Below are 20,889 nucleotides of genomic sequence, written 5' to 3'. Positions count from 1 at the left end.
ATGAAAACATATCCACACAAAAATCTGCACATGGATGTTTATACCAACTTTATTCATAATTGCCCGAATCTTAAAGCAACCAGGATGTTGTCAGTAGGTAAATGAATAAGAAAGCCATAATACATTTAGACAATGGAATACTGTTCAGTATGTAAGTGATTAAGACACAGAAGACACATAAATGATGTAAGAAAAAGGAGCCAGTCTGAAAGACTACATTCAGTAAGAATCTAAGAACACAACGTTCTTGAAAAAGGCAAAAGTACAAAGAGCACTTATATCAGTGTTGCCAACGGAAAGAGGGCTGAGTGGCAGATGTAGAGGACTTTTAAGGCAGTGAAGGCATTTTGTAAGATAATGGTGAATAAGTCCGGCGGTGGTGGTGAATGCCTTTAATCAGCACTTGGGAGGCAGAGGCAGGTGGATCTCTGTGAGTTCGGGGCCAGTCTGGTCTACAAGATCTAGTTCCAGGATAGGCTCCAAAGCTACAGAGAAAGAGAGAAACACAGTCTCAAAAACAAAACAGAAAAGAAAAAAGAAAAGAAAAGAACAAGAAAAGACAGTGGTGGATGGATACTATCATTTCACATTTGCCCAAGCCCACAGAATGACATGAAGAGTGAACGTAAACATGTGGACTTTGGTTTGAAGGTTCATTGCTAATGCACTGCTCTGCTGCGTGAGGATGACAGTGGGGGAGTTATACGTATAAAAGGGAGCTGTTTTAGAGGGAGCGCTAAAAAAACGCCTCCCAAGCACAGAGACTATTAAAAAGAGAAACAAACAGTATGGAATGAGAACGCACCTGTCTGTAAACTTCTGTGGTGACTAAGGAAAAGCAGCCTGCATGCTCCACCACCCAGAAGACTACCTGAGTCCCAAGCCAGCAACAAAAGGTACTCACTGTACCCCCAAAATCATTGCATCCTCATTGTCTGGCACAGGACCTGACATTGGTGGTGCTGACTGCCTGTGTGCACAAGAAGTGAATCAGAGCATGTGGTAATGTGCGGCGGCTGCCAGGCAGACGGCTTGATTCAAGCCTGTCTCCTGTGCAGTGTGCCTATCAGGTTACACCCTTGGCATCGCTGGTGCCTGCTGCTCCAGGTGATGTGTTTATCCACGAAGACAGGGCACAACCCCTGGGTGTGTACTGAGCTACTCACGACAGGTGATCTGAGAAGGAGAGACTTTTCCCCAGAGACAGCACAGAACAGAGAAATTATACACTAGGGTAGAGTTCCTGACTGGTTGAAATCTTCCCAGAAAGAGAAAACGTGACACTAGCCAGAGGAAAACCAATGAGGATTGGAGTCAAGCCGAGTTCTTTCACTCTCTGACTGAGCGACAGTGAGCTGATCTGCAAAGGCAGCTAGCCTGCTTCTTTGTGAACAGAATGAGCACACCCGTGACGTGCTGATATCTGTGTTCTCTTGGCCACTGTGACCTAGCAAAGTCCCATGGCAAAGGAATGGCTTCTGGAAGCAAGGCACCGGCTGTCCCTACTATGCTTCCTTTCAATGCCTGTTTAATTGTCATAGACAATGAGCTTTATTTCATCAGGGTATTGATGCTCAGTGTCCCCCACCCCTGACCACTGTGTGCCTTTCTCTTTAGACTGCATCTTCTGTTTCCCTGCTGTTGGGGCTCAGCAAAAGTCAGAGGGACAGAGGCACGTCTTCCCAGGCTTTTCCCATTCTATTGACTCCCTAGCACTGCTATAGCTAATTAACACAAATTAGGGGACTTAATATAAACTTGCTGTGTTCACAGACCTGGAAGTCAGAAACCCCAGATCAAGCTGGCTCTTCTTGGAGGCTTTCATGGAGACTTCATCCCATATCTCTCAGTTCCGAGTGGCTGTTGGCAACCTACAGCAGTCCTTGGCTGGCAGACACATCAATCTCCACCTTCATTTTCAGATTTCTTTTCCACTTGTGTGTCTGTGTTTCAAATATCATTTTCTCCCCTTATAAGATCATCAGCCCTACCTACTCATGGTAGAGCGTATTTGTAATCAAAACTACTTCAGAGGCAGAGGCAGAAGGGTCACTTGGAATCAGGAGTTTCAAGACCTAGTTATGTAGTAAGACTCCCATCTTAAGACAAAAGCAAAATCCCTTCAAAACCAAAATCCAAATTGCTAAATGGTGTCCTTAAACCCAAGATGGTACCATTTTAGATCTAAATACATTGAAAAGCTCTTATTTCCAAATAAGTGCATATTCGCAGGTGTTAAGCTCCAGGTGCTGGGTGTCTTCCTGGCCCACAATTTCTTCTCCGGTCACAGGTCTTTTTTTTGTTTTCCTAATTTAACTTTTAATTGATTCTTTGTGAATTTCACATTATGTATTTCAATCTCACTCATCTTCCCATCGTTTTGCATCTACCCTTTGCCCTTGCACCCTCCTCCCAAGATAAAACAAAATGAAATTAAAAAGAAAAATCTCATCATGGAAGCTGCAGTGTGACACAGAGAGTCACACAGCAAACCCTTTAGTCCATCCATCTTTACATTGCAATGAATCATCCGTCTGGTTCCAGGCCTCTGGTTTCTGCTACACTATCAATACTGGGTCCTCACTGGGACTCCTTTGGGATATCCTGTTGTTGTCCTGTGTCGTGGAGATCCTGCAGCTTTGGGACATGAAGAGGACTGGCCTCCTAAAGTGCTCTAGCAAGTCAAAGATGGGATGGATGTTGGGATGGGCCAACTCATAACCCTGATTCTGGGCCCGAGTGTTTGACGGGTGGGTCAGCCCACCAGCTCTCCCCCATCCTCACCACCACCAGCGTCATCACTGCCCCCAAGACTATCTCACGCCCTTGGTCTGGCGCGTCTGCACCACCACCACCAGGGTCAGCTCTACTGTGTTGTCCAGGCGAGGAACAGAGGCCATTTTCCCAAGGGCTGCAGCTGGTGGGTGGCAGGGCCAGCTCCCCTACCTGCCACTGGCTTCAAGAGGGGGGCATCTTTCCCTCACTCTCATCACCACATGGGCTACCTCTACTGTGCTGACCAGGTGAGATGCAGGGCCTGTTCTCCAGAGCACTGCAGTGGGTCAGTGGCCAGGCCAGCTCTCCCCTTCTCAGGACTGCAGGGCCAGTACTCCCACCCGCCACAGGTGGTAAAGTGTGGGAGGTGGGGTGGGGATCCTGTCACAGTTCTTACTGGTAACACTGCTTCATCTCTTTTGCCCCCTTTGCTCCAGGATTGACCATTTCTCTCCACCACTGGCTAAAGTCTGAGTTGCCTGAGAGACCCCAAGGGATTGAGTTATTGAATACATTTCTAACCATTACTTCTAACACACATGGAACATGAAAATTAAATTGATATTCCTGGAAAATGATTAGAAAGATATAAAAGTGAGCCTGGATATAGAATTCATAAGAATATAAACCAGGCCTCTGAGTTCTCCCCCCATCCATGTTAGGATGTCCATTAGTTGACATTGTCATATCTATTGAACAAGGATGTCTTCCTTGTTTCCCCTCAGGTGTAGTCAATCATATTGGTGAGACATTCTTAGGAGACACAATCTCAGAGAGAACTCCCTGTCCCTCTAGCTCTGATGGTCTTTCCATTCTTTCTCCCTCAATGACCCCTGAGCCTTAGGTGCAGAAATTGTATTGTAGCTGTATCCATCAGGACTGGGAACCACAACTGTGTTTGATTGGTTGATTTCTGTCATCGCCTCTGACTGCTACAAAAAGAAATTTTCTTGATGAGGGTAAGGACTACATTCATCTGTGAGGATAAGAACAAATATTTAGGATGTAGCTAGGGGTCATGCTGGTTTAATACAGTGGTGGTTGTAGGTTCTCCTCTGAGATCATGACTGCACAGCCCTGCACAAAGAACTTCAGGTCACTAACAAATGCCAGGAGTGGGGGAAATAGTCTTACTTGGGGAAGAGCACACAACTGGCTATCTAATACCAACTTACCAGCCTTGAAAACATGTACACATACAAGTAACATTATATACACTAAGCAAATGGTACATATGTGTTTAACTATATATGTGTATCTATAAAAATTAATTTTTAAAAGAGGACATTAACTTGAAAAATAAAGTAAGGGGAGGTATAGTAGAGGGTTTGAAAGGAGAAAAAGGAAGGGGAAGTGATTTAATTATATATTCAAAAAATAAAAAAGAATATAAGCCAGGTGTTATGGCAAAGAATAAATTTCATGCTTTTTCCAAACAGGGGACCACCTTATATTTAGTTCACTTTTACAAAGTCTGTCTTCAGAGCTTACTTGTTATAGTTATGTGTGAAAATAAAAGGGCTCATTAACATTTTTTAAACATTAGTATTTCAAAAAGGACAGTTTTGAATTCTGTGTCATCTCTAAAAAGGAAATACAGGTCAAGTACATTATGATCCTCTGGGTATTCTTTTTTAAATAAAGGCACTTGGTTTGTGCTCTGTTCTAGATGTACTGAAATAAACCAGCCACTGCGTAGTTAGTGGTATTTTTATATCAAATCTCAACATACAGGGATTAACATGAATGCTTTTAATCATCTTGGTTTGGGTTCTGTGCTACTTTCATTATTGTGATAAGTCACTATGACCAAATGCCACCTAAGGAAGAACGAGCTGATTTGGTTCTAGGAGGAGAGTCCATAACAGGGTGGTGGTGGCAGTAGGCAGCTGGAGCAGGAAGTTGAGAGATCACATCTTCATCCACAACCAGAAATCAGAGAGCCGCCTGGGAGTGGGATGAGGCTGCAAGATCTCAAATCCCAGCCTCAGTGGCCTATTCCCTCCCTCTCCTTGAAGGCCCCACAGCCTCCACAAACAGCGGCACCAGCTGTGGACAAAGTCTTCACGTCCGTGAGCCTCTGGGAGAGCTTTCCCTATTCTAACCACCACAGCTTCCCGTAAAGTGTATCCTGAAATAGGAGAGTGAAGATAAAGGAAGCTTTTGGAGAAAGGTGGTACTGGGGAGTGGAGTATGAATGGAGGAACAGAAGGGAACCAATGAAGAGTTTATTATCAACTGATACCATTTCTCACAACTGGAACTCAATCCCAGCAGGGATTTTTTTTTTTTTTTTTGACTGTAGGCATGCATCCTTGATTGAGAAAAGAAGGAGGAATCTGGTCTTATTTCCCTACCACCCTGTTTCTCTCTCTGTCTTTGGTTGAAAGCTGTTTCTGGGAACATGGACCCTCCAGCATGTTACACTCATCCCTTCAACTCATTATTTTAATACTTGAAGAAAGTCAGGGGTTTTTAGGGTGAACATGGCCAGTGTAGGAAGGTATAAGTACAAGAATAAGGGTGCAAGTAGGGCACTGTCTTATTTACTGTTCTGCTGCTGTGGAGAAACACCAAGACCAAGGGAACTTACAGAAGAAAACATTTAACTGGGGGCTTGCTTATAGCTTCAGGTTAGTCCATGATCACAATGCATGGTGCTAGAGAAGCAGCTGAGAGCTACATCTTGATCCTCAGACAGAAGAGAGAGAGAGAGAGAGAGAGAGAGAGAGAGAGAGAGAGAGAGACTGACTTTGACTGGGCATGGCATGGGGTTTTGAAACCTCAAAGCTAACTCCCAGTGACATGCCTTTTCCAACCAAGTCATACTTACTTCAACAAGGTCCCACCTCCTAATCCTTTCCAAACCTTCCACCAGTTGGGGACCAAACATGCAAACACATGATCCTATGGGGGTTATTATTATTCAAAACACAACATTCCACTCCCTGGCACCTGAAGGGCACAGCCATGATATGAGCTCAACAGAGGCCTGAGTTTCAGACGAACTGATTCCAGGAAAGACCACAAACTGAGAACATTCAGGCAACACCCAGGAATGGACCATCCAAGGGGAAAGTCCCTAGCATTCCAAAGGAAATTCCTAACATTCCAACCTTTGTAGACAGGATCACCTGATGTCCCTTATCCCAAGAAACAGCCACCCTCTTTCACCAAGACACCTCTAGACAAATGTCAGCCAATCAGGGGTCTTGAATCTTAGAAATTCATCACCCCAACCTCTACTATGATTTAAAAAAAAAAAACTCAGCCCAACTAGGCTAGAGTCCCTCTGATCATGCCAATGAGGTGGACACATGGAGAGTCCAAGATCAAACTTGAATAAAGGCTCTTTGCTTTTACACGTAGGATTTGGTCTCTGTGGTGGTCTTTTGGGGGTTACTGAGATCTGGGCATAACAGCACCCATAGGCTTGTAACCATACCATAATGCAAAATGCATTGAGTCTGACTTGAAAAGTACCCATAGTCTTTTAATCTTAAACTGTTTCAAAGACCAAAGTTTCTTCTGAGACTCATGGCAATCTTTTAACTATAGCCTCCTGTAGAGAGCTGCGTGATGCCATGCCTTACAGGTGGCGCTGATTCTCACCTTCCACCTTTCCAATGGTGAATGCTCTCAGATGTGTAACAACTCCATATATGGCTAACGCTAAGATCTGGCTTGCTTCTGTGTTTCTGGACCTATCTGTGTTTCCCACGTGGCTTGCTGGGGTTGGCTACCCAGAGGTTATTTAAGCTGCGGGCTGGCTCTGCCTGGGGCGAGAGGTTGCGAGAGGTAGCAAAAGGATGAGAAGATTATTTTAAGGGCCTGAATAAACCACAGTTAAGAAGAGTCCAGTGTTGTGTCTTCATTGCTGATAAGGCGGACGCGACAGCCTCCTATAAAATCAAAATCAAAAAACAGATCACATATATCTAACATACAGTGGCAAGAAATATATCATGTCATTCCCAAAGGAGAAAAAGAGGTGTAGTGAGGGAATACTGAGCCAAAGAAAAGACTAAACTCTATCAGGCAAACCTCAAATTCTGCATCTCTAGGTCAATGTCCAGGAATATAGATGGGCCTTTCCTTCTAGCTTTGCTGACCGCAGTACACGCCTCTCTCTTCCACACTGCACCTGCAGTCTTCCTTGGCAGGTATCCCATGGTTCTGGTGTCTCCAATATCTTGGAGTCTCAAATAAAAACCCAGGTTTTAACTTCATAGCTTCATACAACAGCCTCTCTGGGCCTCTACTCAAGGACTCCCATGCAACGCACCTGGTCTTGGCTGCTTTCCTTAACCACAGAGGAAGATTTCACAACCCGGTTCTTGAATCCTTTCTTGACTCTATATCCAGAACCACATGACAAAAGCTACTGAGTTCTTCTGCTTGCTGGGTCTAGAGCCCAGCCCCCTCCTTGAATTACATTTGCATAAGCTTTCTGTTAATGGTTTTCTTTGTTGCTTGGCTTTCCTTTAATTCCTTTTCACAAGTTGAAGCTTAACTGGGTGGAGTCTTACTCAATTAGGTCTTTCTTTAAACTTTTTTCCCCTTGATCATTGCACTTGACTCCAACATTACATTTCCTGGTGCTCTTTTTCTTCCTAAACGGTACAGTTTGTATTTCTCTTTGCCTAGTGTGGTGGTTTGATTGTATTTGGCCCTCTTAATCTCATAGGGGATAACACTATTAGGAGGTGTGGCTTTATTGGAATGGATATGGCATTGTTAGAGGAAGTGTGTCACTGTGGGGGTGGGCTTTGAGGTTTCTTATGCTCAGGATACCGCCCAGTAAGTCAGTCAACTTCCTGTTGCCTGCAGGATGTAGGACACTCAGCTATTTCTCCAACACCATACCTGCCTGCCTGCATGCCACCATGCTCCCTGCCATGATGAACTGAACCTCTGAATTATAAGCGAGCCACCACAATTAAATGTTTCCTTTATAAGGGTTGCTCTGGTCATGGTGTCTCCTCCCAGCAATAGTAAGCCTAACTAAGACACCCAGCTTGCTCCTTTTCATTGTAGATTTGCATAAGGGTGATCACTAATCATCACGTACAGAGTCAATACTAGACTGTCTTGAAACTGTCTCTGTCAATGACATCAATCCCAAACTCTTCCAGTTCAGCCTCAGGCAGATTTTTAGGACAAGGGCAAAATCCAGCCACATTCTTTCTCAAAATATCATAAGAATGGCCTCTTGTCTACTTGCTAATATTGTTCTCCTTTGAAATCTTTTGAGCTAGGCCACCACAGTCCACATCACGTTCAACACTACTGTCTTCCATGCTCCTATTAGAATGACCCAGTAAACCTTGGGTTAAAGTGCTTAACTGCTTTTCTAGTTCAAAGCTCCACATTCCTCTAAACAACAGCCTGTCAGAGATGTCCACTCCAAGTACCAGCTTCTGTCTCAGTCACTGTTCTATTTCTGTGAAGGGACATCATGACCAAGGCAACTTATAGAAGAAAACACTTAGTTAGGGGCTGTTTATAGTTTCAGAAGGTGAGTCTATGATCATCATGTTGGGAACATGGCAATAGGTAGACATGTGCGAGAGTATTAGCTGAGAGCTACATCTCAATCCTCAGTAATCAGGCACAGAGAGAAAGAGAGAGAGAGAGAGAGAGAGAGAGAGACTCTGACTGGGCCTGGCACAGGGTTTTAAAACTTCAAAGCCCCCTCCCAGTGACACACCTCCAACTAGAGACCCAGTACTCAAACATATGAGACTATGGGGACCATTCTCATTCAAATCACCACAGACACCAAGAACATTATTTTAAAGTCATTAAAGAAAAGGGAAGTTAGGTTATATTATATATACCAAAGTCTTTCTTCCTTCACTGTCCTTGCCATGAATGAATGACTGGCAGTGTGGTTTCAATGTAACTTGTGATATGTAATGTGAGGTTAAAAGAGGTAAGAGTTGAAGTTTTTGATGATTTATATGGTTTGGCTTGGCCTCCTTGGGTTGCATTACCTACATTTTAAACTAGAGTTCCATATTGGGATTCAACCTAACACTAACATGGGGTGAAATACAGCTACACAAATAAGTTATGAAAAATGTGGTTATTGAAGAATTTATTATAGAGGCAATTTAGAAAGAACAGAAAAGGTGAATAAAAGTTATGAAGTTATAGAATATTCTTACTATGATGTCTTTACATGGAGAGATATGAACGGTGTAAACCAGAAAAAGCAATTCCCAGAACTATAGATGGCTCCACTTTTGTAGCAATGAAATTTATAATTATGCATAGTTAAAGATACATATTTGCATCTTTATTATATGCACAGAGGAGAAAAGCTGAACGTAAAGAGTATCTCCAGCCATTGCAGTGAAGAAAAGGAGCCCTCTGCTGGCAGATTCTGAAAGGTTGTGCATGGGCGCGTTGTATAAGATACTAATGAATGAAGGACACAAATGACAGTTAAGGCTCTTTTCCTTTTCTTCATACCAGCTTCCATCTCGCTGATGACTATTTCCTGTAGTTCTTTTTTTCAGAAGCTCTTGCAATTCACACAACCCCTCATATATGCATCTATTTATCTGTCCTTCTCTACGTTGGAACCAATTCCTCTGCCTCTTGAGAATTCTGAGCTACCTCATTGTCCTCTCAGAGGCATCATGAGTCCACACCTGAAGTTTCTGTTAGGCAAGCTGTCCCCACTAGTGAATGCTAGGTGTTTTCAGTGTTGCACTTTTGTAAAAGCAATAAAACGAAACCATTCTTGTGAATACATTTTTTGCTAATCATACGCAGCTGTATCTATAACGTAAATTTCTGTCAAAGGGATCATCAGTAGAAGGAGATATGCATTTTACACCTTGACACGCTTTGCCAAATTCTCCAGAAAGGTCACATTAATATCCATTTCTACCAGTAATTTGTGAGAGTCCTTGCTTTGGGCTTGTAGCATTGGGCATCATCTTGTAGCTAAGCTTGTCAATCTGAGAAGCAAGAAACAATTTTTCTATTCACAGTTTTATTCAATTAATTGTGAATGAGGCCATGCTCATTTTTCTCAGAGGCTTTGGGCCATTCTCCTCCTGGACTGGCCATCCTTTTCACCGTGACTTGTAAAGGTTTTTTTGATAACTGAAGAAGTCTGACACTTTGTCATTAATTTTGTAAATACAATGTTCCAATTTGTCATTAGTCTTTGGATTTTGTGGCATTTTCCCATGTAGCTTTTTGAAATACTCTATGAACAAATACATTGATTGAAATGGAAGTTACAAAATAATCCCTCACTAGCTCAGAATTGCATATAATAAAGGGTTATTTAGGAGTAGATGCACAGATCACAGTCCTCTGCACAAACAGGCATGAAGAACTGAATCCAGAAGCCAGGAGAGAGAGAGAGAGAGAGTGAGAGAGAGAGAGAGAGAAAGAGAGAGAGAGAGAGAGAGAGAGAGAGAGCATGAGTGAGCTTTGAGTCAGCATTTATAATATAAGAAGTCATGCTCAAGTGGGCTGGTATTTTAAAAGCTACTGACTGAAGGAATCCCTACAACAATTGATTATATTTTTATGACTTCTGATTTTGTTCTTAATTTAAAACAATTTATTCACCACAGAGGATACATTCTTGTGATTTAAAGTCTTTTATGCTTAAATCACTTATCTGCCAAGCACTGACTTTAGTGGAGAGAGAAATATTCAGTTTTAACTTTGTAGACATTTTTATAGATAGTTTCAGTTTTCTAAAATGAATGTACATTTGTTTCTATAATTTAAAAGTTCCGGTAAATCAAAAAAGACAGTAAGGCGCGATGACCCAAAGGATGAAGCCGGGAGACAGAAAGAGCAGCTAGTTTAATTGGCGTGTTTATTCAGTACACTGACCACCTGTAATTTACCAGGTCCAGTGCTGGGTCCTGATGACATAATACAAGCCCAGATTCAAGAACGGACAATGGGAATTAGGAGGCGGAGAAGCACTGGTGGAAGTGTTTTAGACTGCAGAACAATCACCATGACAACAAGAGCCTGAACCATCACTATGGAGGGACAGTGCTCGAAATTAGGACTGGAGAGAGTGTGATTGGTGAGGATTTTGAAAAAGGTATACAGGCATGGTGTAGATGCTTCAAAATTGTGCTTTTATTTGTCAAACAGGTTATTGCTTTCCCTTTTCTCTTTTGGGGAAGCTAGAGACAAACTACGCAGACTGAAAACAAGTATAAGATTTACCAAGCCATTGCTATGCATGACTATCCCGGCTAGGGAACAATGCATAACCTTTGACTCAGAGAATAATCAAGCATTATAACACATATTATATCTGCAGTGGCCTTGTGGCCTGGAGCTCTGCTTATGCTGTTTATTGGAGAGCCTGTTTGATTGACTGATTGGTTAAATGAGATTTCTCTGTGGTCCTGGCTGTCCCAGAACTCCCTCTGTAGACTAGGCTGTCCTCCAACTCAGAGATCTAGCTGCCTCTGCCTCCCAAATGCGGGGATTAAAGATGTGTGCCACATTTTCTTCCTACGGCAACCATAAAGATTTCTGTCCAACATTTAAAGCCAGAGAGAAACTGACACATTTACATGCTGCTTGGTTTCAACAGGGAAAATCGATCAGGATTTGAATTAGTAGGAGTGTCCAACATTTTGACATTGCAACAAACATGTTATCACCTATAAAGTTATTATTGGGTCACTTTTATAGTTATCCAGGGTAACAAGCAACCCCTGAACCCCAGGTTGGACATGCATATTTGGTTATTCTGTTATGTGTTATGTGATTTCTAATGAATACAAGTGAGGTCACATTTATCATGTTCAAATAATAACATTATGCCCCCTACCATACCCCTTCCCTTCACTTAAAACTTCCAACCTCACTTTGGGGGTCACTGGGGGCTTGGACAACTCTGAAGCAGAGGGGTACACACAGGCACTATCTGTCTGAGACAATACTTCAGTCGCTTCATGTTCTGGGCCTTGCTTGTCCCTGTGGTCACTGCTGGCCTAGCCCTATACTGTCCAGCTGCCATCTCAGCATCAGCACTATTACTGCTCCTCTCTTGGAAGCCCCTGCTTAGACCTGCCCTGATTCCTCCAGCACAAACCAAGACAGATCTTCGCATTGACAGCGATCTATCCTAAAGCTCATGTATACAGAGGGGAAAAGCAGGAAGAAACCACATTCACCATGTTTTACACCATGTCTCTTTGTCCACAAATGTAACAAAGGCCCTGGGCTTCCAATGCAGCACAACGATACAGCTGTAACAATGACATACTTCCTGTAATTTTGAAGAGTGTCCATTCTTACTAGGAAACAGCCAAGTGCATCACTCCTCTGAGGGAGAACACTTCCTCATCTTGGAGTTAACTATTAAGATATAGTAACTGTGGGGTTTCAGAGAGCTGGTACACAGTGAGGGTGGCGGCAGATGCCATCGGCTGCACGGATTATAGCACACCACACCGCCTCAACTTGCACTAAAGGAATCTGTGAGAAGCATGCCTCTCACATGTGAGAATGTGGTTGCGGCCCTCCACAGTTAATAATCTGAATGGACAGTATAAGCCCGTCTAGTCACAGGCAAGACCAGGCTCCGCCCCCAGGACGCTAACTGCCAGATTCCACCCACAGGATGCTCTAATTTCGCTCACTGCTGGACCCTGTCCCACCCTACAGAATAAAAAGCTCAATTTCTGGGCATGAAACCCAATAATCTCCACCCTGAAAAGTTCCACCCTCTTCCTAAGAAGCTCTCTATAAGCCCTGTGTCCTGTTTAGTTTGCTGATGCTTCTTGCCCAAGTGGAGGCAGCCACCCTCCTGACTTTTTTCCTCCCAATAAATCTCTTGTGTGAGGTTTGTTGTGTGGTGTGACTTTGAGGTATTCCTTGGCTCCTGGCTTCCAGGATACCTTTCACCCGAGCTGTAATGCTCACAGGCAGTCCTGGAAAGGAGAAATATAAGTGGTGAGTCATGTACTTTATAAATTGTTCAATATCCTTTGTTATCAGGGAAGCACAGTGAAAACTGTGAGATTCCATCTCGGCCCGTCAGAAAGGCCACCATAAATCATACAACCCCACCAAACCAAGCCAAATCCGCTGACTCCTAGTGCTGCTGAGGATGGAGAAGGACAGGAACCCTTAGTCACTGTTGATGGGAATGCAAACTATTGCAGCCATCATGGAAATCGTAGCAATTCCTCAAGAAAATTGGAAACAGATCTGCCACGTGACACACTTTGGGGCACATGCCAGAAGGGCTCCAGGTCCATATGTCATAGAGACCCTCGTGCACCGAGGCTTCCTGCTGCACTGTTCACAATAGCCAGGAAATTGAACCTGCTTTGATATCCACCAACAGATGCTTGAATAACAAAAGCGCGGTGCATGTACACAATGCAGTTTTTATGCACTGTAAAGAAAAATGAAATCATGACATTCTCGGGAAGATAGGTGGAACTGAAAGTCATTATGTACAGAGAAATGAGGCAGATTCAGAAGGCAAACATGTTCAGTCTTACAAGCAATACCTAGGTTTAAAATTATGTGTGTGTTTGCCTTTCTAGCTATGTGTGTAATCTACCAAACTAAAAAGGGAGTCCACCCCCAGGGACACACTGCCTCCAACAAGATCACATCTACTTCAACAAGGTCACATCTAATCCCTTCCAAGTAGTGCCATTCCCTAATGACTAAGCATTCAAACATATGAGTCTATGGGGGTCATTCTTATTCAACACCGCTGCCAGTACCACCACCACACACACATACACACACATGCACACACACACACACATACACACACAGGCATTAAGAAAACCTGCACTGAATGAACAGAACAAGTGGAGACATTTTCTTATTTTTATTCCCTTACACAATATAGTAAGAAAACGATTTACATAGTATTTCCATTATACTACATCTTATAAGGAATCCAGATTTCAAGTTTATTTGGTGGATATGTACAAATTATATATGAATATGGTTCTACCTTATTTAATGGACTTCATTCCCAATTTTGGTTCCTATGGGAATCCTGGAATCTGAAGGAAGACGTATTCGGTGTAGTGCTTGACAAATATGAACCACAGTTGACTTGGTTAAAATGTCAGTCGATGAACTCTGGTGTCATTCAGACTCAGTTTCCCCAGTTTATTTCTGTCACCCATTGTGTAATCTTGGGCATCTATGGCGTGAAGATAACAGAAGTTTAAACCTCACTGAGGTAGAGCGGGTTAGTGGAAGTGATGCAGTGGCCCTGACTTTAGGTAGACACTCAGTATGTGTTATCTCTATTCATAGGGCCTGATGAGGAAGCGCCCTCACAAAGGCTTCTGCTATTTCCCACCACTGGGGGAGGGAGGCAACATACGTAAGATCTCTTCCGTAGACCCCAGTCTTCCTCACTCAGGCTGACCAAAGCCTCTCCCAGGTTGTTTCCAAATTCGAATAATTGTTCAATTTCTTCCTGTAGAATTCAGTTTTGAGTTAAAGTCCAGAAATGTTATTTTTGGAAAGACTGACAAAAATTCATCTTTGAATTGCCTGGTGTGTTAGCCCAAAGGTCAGGGTCTCCTGGAGTTTCACCTGAGATGCCTGTTAGCCGCTGGGCCTCTCCCTGGGTGAAGAGTTGACTGGAAAGCTATGGTCGTCACCAGAATTGGAGCATCCCGGAGCAAAGGTGAGGAAGCAGCGCCTCCTGGTGGCTTCCGCGGAGACACCAGCTAGTCTCTTCGGAGCTGCGGATCTGGAGTCTCCTGTTCATTCAGCACTAAACCATGGACCAGGAAACACGGTCTGAGTCCCTGCCCTTCCTTCTGGGAAATGGCTGTTAGCCCAGAACTCCTACTTCAGGACAGGGTTTTCTTTTTGGCAGACAATATAATATAACCACATAAAACATCGCAGAAAATCTTCAGTGGAACTGTTAGGATAAAAGAATAGGGGATTATATAATGATTGCTTTTTTTTAAATTCCATTTTATTTTTGTGTGTGTGTGCCTTAGTATGTATCTGGGTGGATGCATGTGTGCCCTTGTGTTTGTGTGAAGGTCAAAGGACAGCTTGTGGGAGTCTATTTTCTCCTTCCATCACATGGGATTCAGGAATCAAACCCAGGTCCAAAGGTCTAGTGGCAAGCACGTTCCCCCGCTGAGCTATCTTGCTGCACCCACATGCTCTTATTTTGAGCCGGATATGGTGCCAAGAGCTTTCAGGAATGCTTGTCTATCTGTCAGAATAACTTCTCACAACAGCCGTCAGGTAGGCAATACTATGATTTCCACGTTGCAGTTGTGGAAGCTGAAGCAGAGTGATTAAGAAACAGTAAACACAGGAAGAATCAAAGTCGACCTCAGTCAAAATATCCCTGCAGTTTGCCCTTTAACCCTATGCTCTTTTCCCTTGCTACACTCCAGTACTCTACAAAATAAAGTGGGCACCATAGCAAGAGAGAGGTAACAGACAACAAGAAGACATCATTATAGAAACAATCCAACTTTTAAAAAGGAAACAGACAAGAAGCCAATCAGAAATGTAAGAGTGACTTTCTTATCTTGTGGGAGAGTGTGTTCCCAAGGACGCGGTGAACTCAGTAGCAGGTGGATGGTAATGCTGTCTGTACAACTCCAGGCAGCAAACCGCCTCCCTGATTTTGACCAATGAGCCTTGATCAAATCTTGTAAAACTCATTTACTATGTTCCTTCCCTGAGGTCAGATTTTCCTAGGGAACACCAGAGAGCAGTTCGTCTTTCTGGGCCAACAAGGGCCTTTTCTTCTCTGGAAGGCGATTTCAGAAGCACATTCTGCTTCCAGCGAGTCTCCCCACATCACGAGCAATCCCTGTGGCAATGTGAAAGCTTGGGACATCTCCCTGTCGGAATGCCAGACATCTTCTGGCATCATCACCACACGGAGTATGTTTGAGCACCTTGTAGCTCTCACCCACACGGTGAGCAGTGACTACAGTGTTTCCAGCCTTCGCCAGACCTCAGTTTTAGCTCACTGCAGAGGCTGCAGAGGTGGGAAAGGGCTCTTTTCCAATAGGTGCAGTTTAATAACTCATGCTTGGGATAGTTTTTGAGGCCTCATATATATCATCTATGATCACGTCCACAGACAACTTTACCTGGAGTTCTTTAAGCCATCTGCTCAGCTTCACTGCAGATGGTGCTGTTTTACTACCATGTAGGACCAAGGAGATGTTGGCTGCCAGGCTTCTATGGTGAGAAGGGGTACAGAAAGGCGCTTCTGAGACTGACTTCACAGGAACAGTCTAGAGAGACCTAAGGTTGTGCTTACAGTTGGGGTGTTGGTTTTCTGTTAGTGCACCAAACAACGAAAACTTAAAAGACACCATATGATTCTGGCTCACAACTTTGGAGACATCGGTCTGTACTCAGTTGGTCCATTACCTTTGGGATGGCAGGAAGGGTGGCACACGGTTCACGGGAGAGCAAAACTGTTCATGGCTGAGAACAAAAAGAATGAAGAAGGGGCTGGGTCTCCCATAAGGGCACACACTCAGTGACCTAACTACTCCTCACAGGACCTATGTCTAAGAGGTTCCACTGTCTCCCAGCAGCATGAAGCTGAGGACCAAACCTCCAACATGTGGCCCGCTGGGGATGTCTAGCCCCAGCCACAGCAGTTAACTAGTCTGTGTCTCCCGGCTCACCCCACACTCTGCCCTGTGAGCTGAGAAAATGCAAATGCATCTCTGCTTCCCTTCTATTAGCTGGAAGGAAAAACTTCATGATATCCTAAAGAATATAGAAAAGACTAACCTAACATTCGTAGTGTTCTTAGCACTCTTTCTGAATACATGAGGACTGCATGGTTGATGTGCAGAAATCACGCCTTGCTTGGCCTTCGACTGCCTACATGTCTTTCCCTTTGAAGACACACAAGTCCAGAAAAAGGTGCTTCACTCAAGCACAGTAGTCATGGGATAGATCTGGAAGATGCTGGGCTTGTCTTTCGTTTGATAAACCCCTAGGCGCCTTCCATTTCTCAGTTCTAGAAACTGGTCTCTGAGAGTGTCTGAGAAAAGGAGACCAAAGCTACAATCATTTCTGTCATAGAATCAATGCAAGTCCCCCAAATGTAGATGTCAGAGCTCTGACCCTCAGCAGGGCTATATTCAGAGATGGGGCCTCTATATTCAGAGATGAGGTAGCTAAGGTTACCTGAGGTCTTTAAGGCGGGTCTCTGATATGCTGGGATTAGTGTCTCTCAGTTTCCTCTACATTGTCGTGATAGTCCATTGTGAAGGCAAGTGGGGGCAGGAATTCAAGGTAGGAACTTGCTAGGTGGAGTGGGGGTGGGGATGCTCTTTTCCAGGCCTTCAGAGGGAAGATCTTCAGGAAGGCAAGAAGGCAGTTCGGGCAATTTGGTTCAACACAGTTCAGTTGGTGGTGGTGTTGTGAGGGCCAGCCATGATAAATCTGGGCAGAAAGGAAGTTCTTTACTTCCAACCATTATCACCCGGGACTCTGGCCATCAATAAATTTAAATGGAGTCTAGAGTCTCAATAGTTTACCCTGAGGCGATGCCTGGCAGGCCGAGATTACCTGCCCCCCCCCCCCAAGATCAGACCATTCAAAGGAAATTCCTGGCATTCCAAGCACTGTAAATAGAAACACCTGCCAGCAATTCACCAGGACACCTCTTGACAAATGTCAACCAATCAGGGGTCCTGGACCTCAGAGACCCCCTCACCCCGACCTTTACAACTATAAAAACCCAATTCTAATTGAGCTTGGGGCTCTCTGAATATTCCAATACATTGAACATGCAGAGAGAGTTTGCAAACTTGATTAAAATAAAGGCTCTTTGCTTTTAACATATGGGACTTGGTCTCCTTTGTTTGCTTTTGTGGGGACTCACGGATTTGGGCATAACAGTGCAGTCTTGAGAGTCTGACCCCATGTAGTTTATTCTAGGCATCCTTAAGTACAAACAGTTTGGTGAAAAATCTCCTGGTGGTAATAAGTTAATTCCAGGTGCTCAATAACTGGTATTGGTTCAAACCATGAGACTCTGACCCCCTAGTAATTTATTTTAGGCATAATTTAGGCACAGCATAATTTGGTAAAAGCTTATTCTGCTGATAGTTAACTCAATCTCACATTCGCAACAAAACGTACACAAATCTCTTTGAGGAACAAAGTAAACTAAATATAGATTGGACGTGACTACATTGAAACGCTTTGTAAAGTCCATAAAGGCAGGTCCTATAGATTGACTGAGGGTTTGGTGTTGGGAAAGTCTCCAGTCACACAGTAGAACCAGGCTAGAACAGGTCACCAGGCCAGGAAACATGTCAGCTCCCAGCCTTCTGGGTGGATAATAGGTATCACATCCTTCTCTTGAAGGCATGACCCTGTGTGTTTAACATGATAGGTTCCGCTCGGGCTTATTTGTGAGCACAAAGACCCCTGAGCAGAAGCCATGGAGAAATGCTGCTTATTGGCCTGATCCTCATGGCTTGTTCAGTATACTTTCTTATACCACCCAGAACCACCTGCCCAGGAGTGGCACTGCCTACTCAACAGTGGGTTGAGACCTCCCCCTCCTACATCAATTATTAATCAGAAAATGCCCTGTAATTTGTCCAGGCAATCCGATGGGGCCCTTTTCTCCATGGAGGTTCCTCTTCCCAGATATATCTAGGTTTGTTGTAAGTTGACAAAAGCCAACCAGCACAGTGTCCTTACAAGAATAAACACCAGAGACTCCTGGTTTTCTCTCATCTTGAGAACTCCCTGGGGAAAGGCTAGGATACAGGCAGAAGGTAAGTCTACAAGCAAGGGAGAGAGTACTCACAGAAACCAAATTGACTAGCATCTTGATTATGGACGTCTAGCCTTCAAAAGTATGAGAACCCAATCTGCCCCTGGTATGTGTGTCTGTCCCTTCCTCGTTCTCCCCTGCTCCTAGCCAGGGTTCCCATATCTAAGCCACATGGGATTCTGGCAAGCAGCCTAAGCAGAGCAAGACGAATGTCTGAAAGCATTAAAGACACACAGTTTCTAAAGGGTCTGTGGCTAGAACTATGTTTCAATAAAGCCGTGTTAAGTGTAAACATATGTATGTAGGCATTTAAAAATGTTATTCTTAGAATGACTTCAAAGACATCACCAGACTGCCAATAAGGTCCATGATGCAAACCCAAAGAAAACACCAGACAAAAACAACCCCCCCACCTCTTTCTGTGGTGTTGGTATGTCTCTCAACTTGTTTTAAGCCAAAAATTTTACTAGGGCCCAACATAATCCAAGTCTATAACTTTTAACTATACTAGAATCTATTGTTTGCTACGGTCATATAGGGAGGAACATTAAACAGAATCCTCTAAAATATTTGATTTTACCAGGCATTTATATTGAGTATGAGCCACTAAATAACACCATGTAACCTTATGTATAGACATCATATGTTTAGTTTGCATGTGCATGTACCATATGTGCTGTAGCATACCATGTACGTCTTTCAAATGACAGCTAACATCACAGTACATTTGACAAGGAAACGGGATATTACAACTCTTGCATAGCGGAGTTGTTGGTGTTGGAAATGGAAACAACCCACACACTTAGTGACACTGTATAGAGAAGATGGCCAGTAAGGGGCACTAAACCCCTCACGAAATGGAGAAACGAGTTTCTCCTGTACTAGGCAGGCACTGTAAAGGGGTGATGGTTTCCAAGGAGGTCTAAGGTAACCAAGCAGCCTTTCTTAGAGACTCCATAGCCAGACCAATTCACAAGTCCATCGGCAGCAAGTGTCTGTCGGTAAGGATGTGGAGAAACCGGAATTCCGATCTTTCGGTGGGAATGTAAAAATGATGTAGCCACTTGGGGAGCTACATTCCACAAAATCTTAAATGTAGAAATAGCATATGGTCAAAGGATCAGATTTTCTGGGCATTTATCCAAAAGAGCCGATATAATAGAGAGCTCAGAGAGGAACAACACTCCTTACAATAGTTAGCATGTAGCCCAGCCTAAAAGTAACCACCTTCAATAATCATAATAGTTAGGCTGTAGCAGAGCCTAAAAGTAACTACTTAGAATAGTTGGGATGTGGCCTAGCTTAAAAATAACTACTTGCAACAGTGACAATAGTTAGGCTGTTGCCTCACCTAAAAGCAAGTACGAGCAATAGTTACAATAGTTAGGTTGTGCCTAGCCTAAGAGTTTGTTGACAAGTGACCGAGGTAAGTATATAGATCAAAATGCTACTTAGTCTCAAAAAGGTAGGACATTCTACAAAGTGTGACAACACAATTGAATCTTGGGTACCTACTATGTCATATGAAGACACATGTGATGAAAAAGACAGATTTTTTTATGTCACAATTCCATTCATAGGAGGTATTTAAAATAATCAGATTCCTAGAGTCAAACATTAGTAGGGACTGGATGCAGGAGAAATATGGAGCTAGTAATCACAATTTTGGTCCAGCAAGATGAACACTCTAGAGGTCTGCTATACACAGTTGTGCACATAGTAACATACACTTTAAGATTTTGTTATGAATTGATTTCATGTGGTGTTCTTAGAAAACAAAACCCAAAATAACCGCTAAGCCCAAACCCAAACCCAAACCCATAATGCTACATAAAATTCCAAAAACTGAGAAATAAGCAGAGGCCAAGTTTGTGTGACCGTGTAAGCAAAATAGCTACAGAAACAGGGTGCTGAGATGGGTAAAGGTGCTGGCCACCAAGCCTGACCACATGAGGTCGGGTGCTGGAATGTACATGGTAGAAGGGCAGGACTGAGTCCTGCAAGCTGTCCTTTGACTTCACACATAGGCTGTGGCCCTTGAGCCCCTACACACACACATACACACACACACACATACACACACGCACATAAAGTAAATGAATAAAACAATTGTAAGCGTTGGTGAGAATTTCCCTTTGGATTGTATTGGCCTATGGAAATAAATTGCAGAGAACAGGCACTATGTAAGTAATATTATCTGCCTCCAATTATCCATCCTAGTGAAAGGGGGCGAGTGCCAGGCACATGGCAGCAGTCATTTAATGCACCTTAAGAAAAGCAGGCAGCCAGGCCAACTCTGTAAGCACATGACAGGCTTGTGGGTT

Source organism: Myodes glareolus, chromosome 5 (genome assembly GCF_982192425.1).
Source record: "Myodes glareolus chromosome 5, mMyoGla1.1, whole genome shotgun sequence".
NCBI lineage: Eukaryota > Metazoa > Chordata > Mammalia > Rodentia > Cricetidae > Myodes > Myodes glareolus.
The sequence above is the reverse complement of the archived record's forward strand: the minus strand, read 5'-3'. Positions refer to the sequence as shown.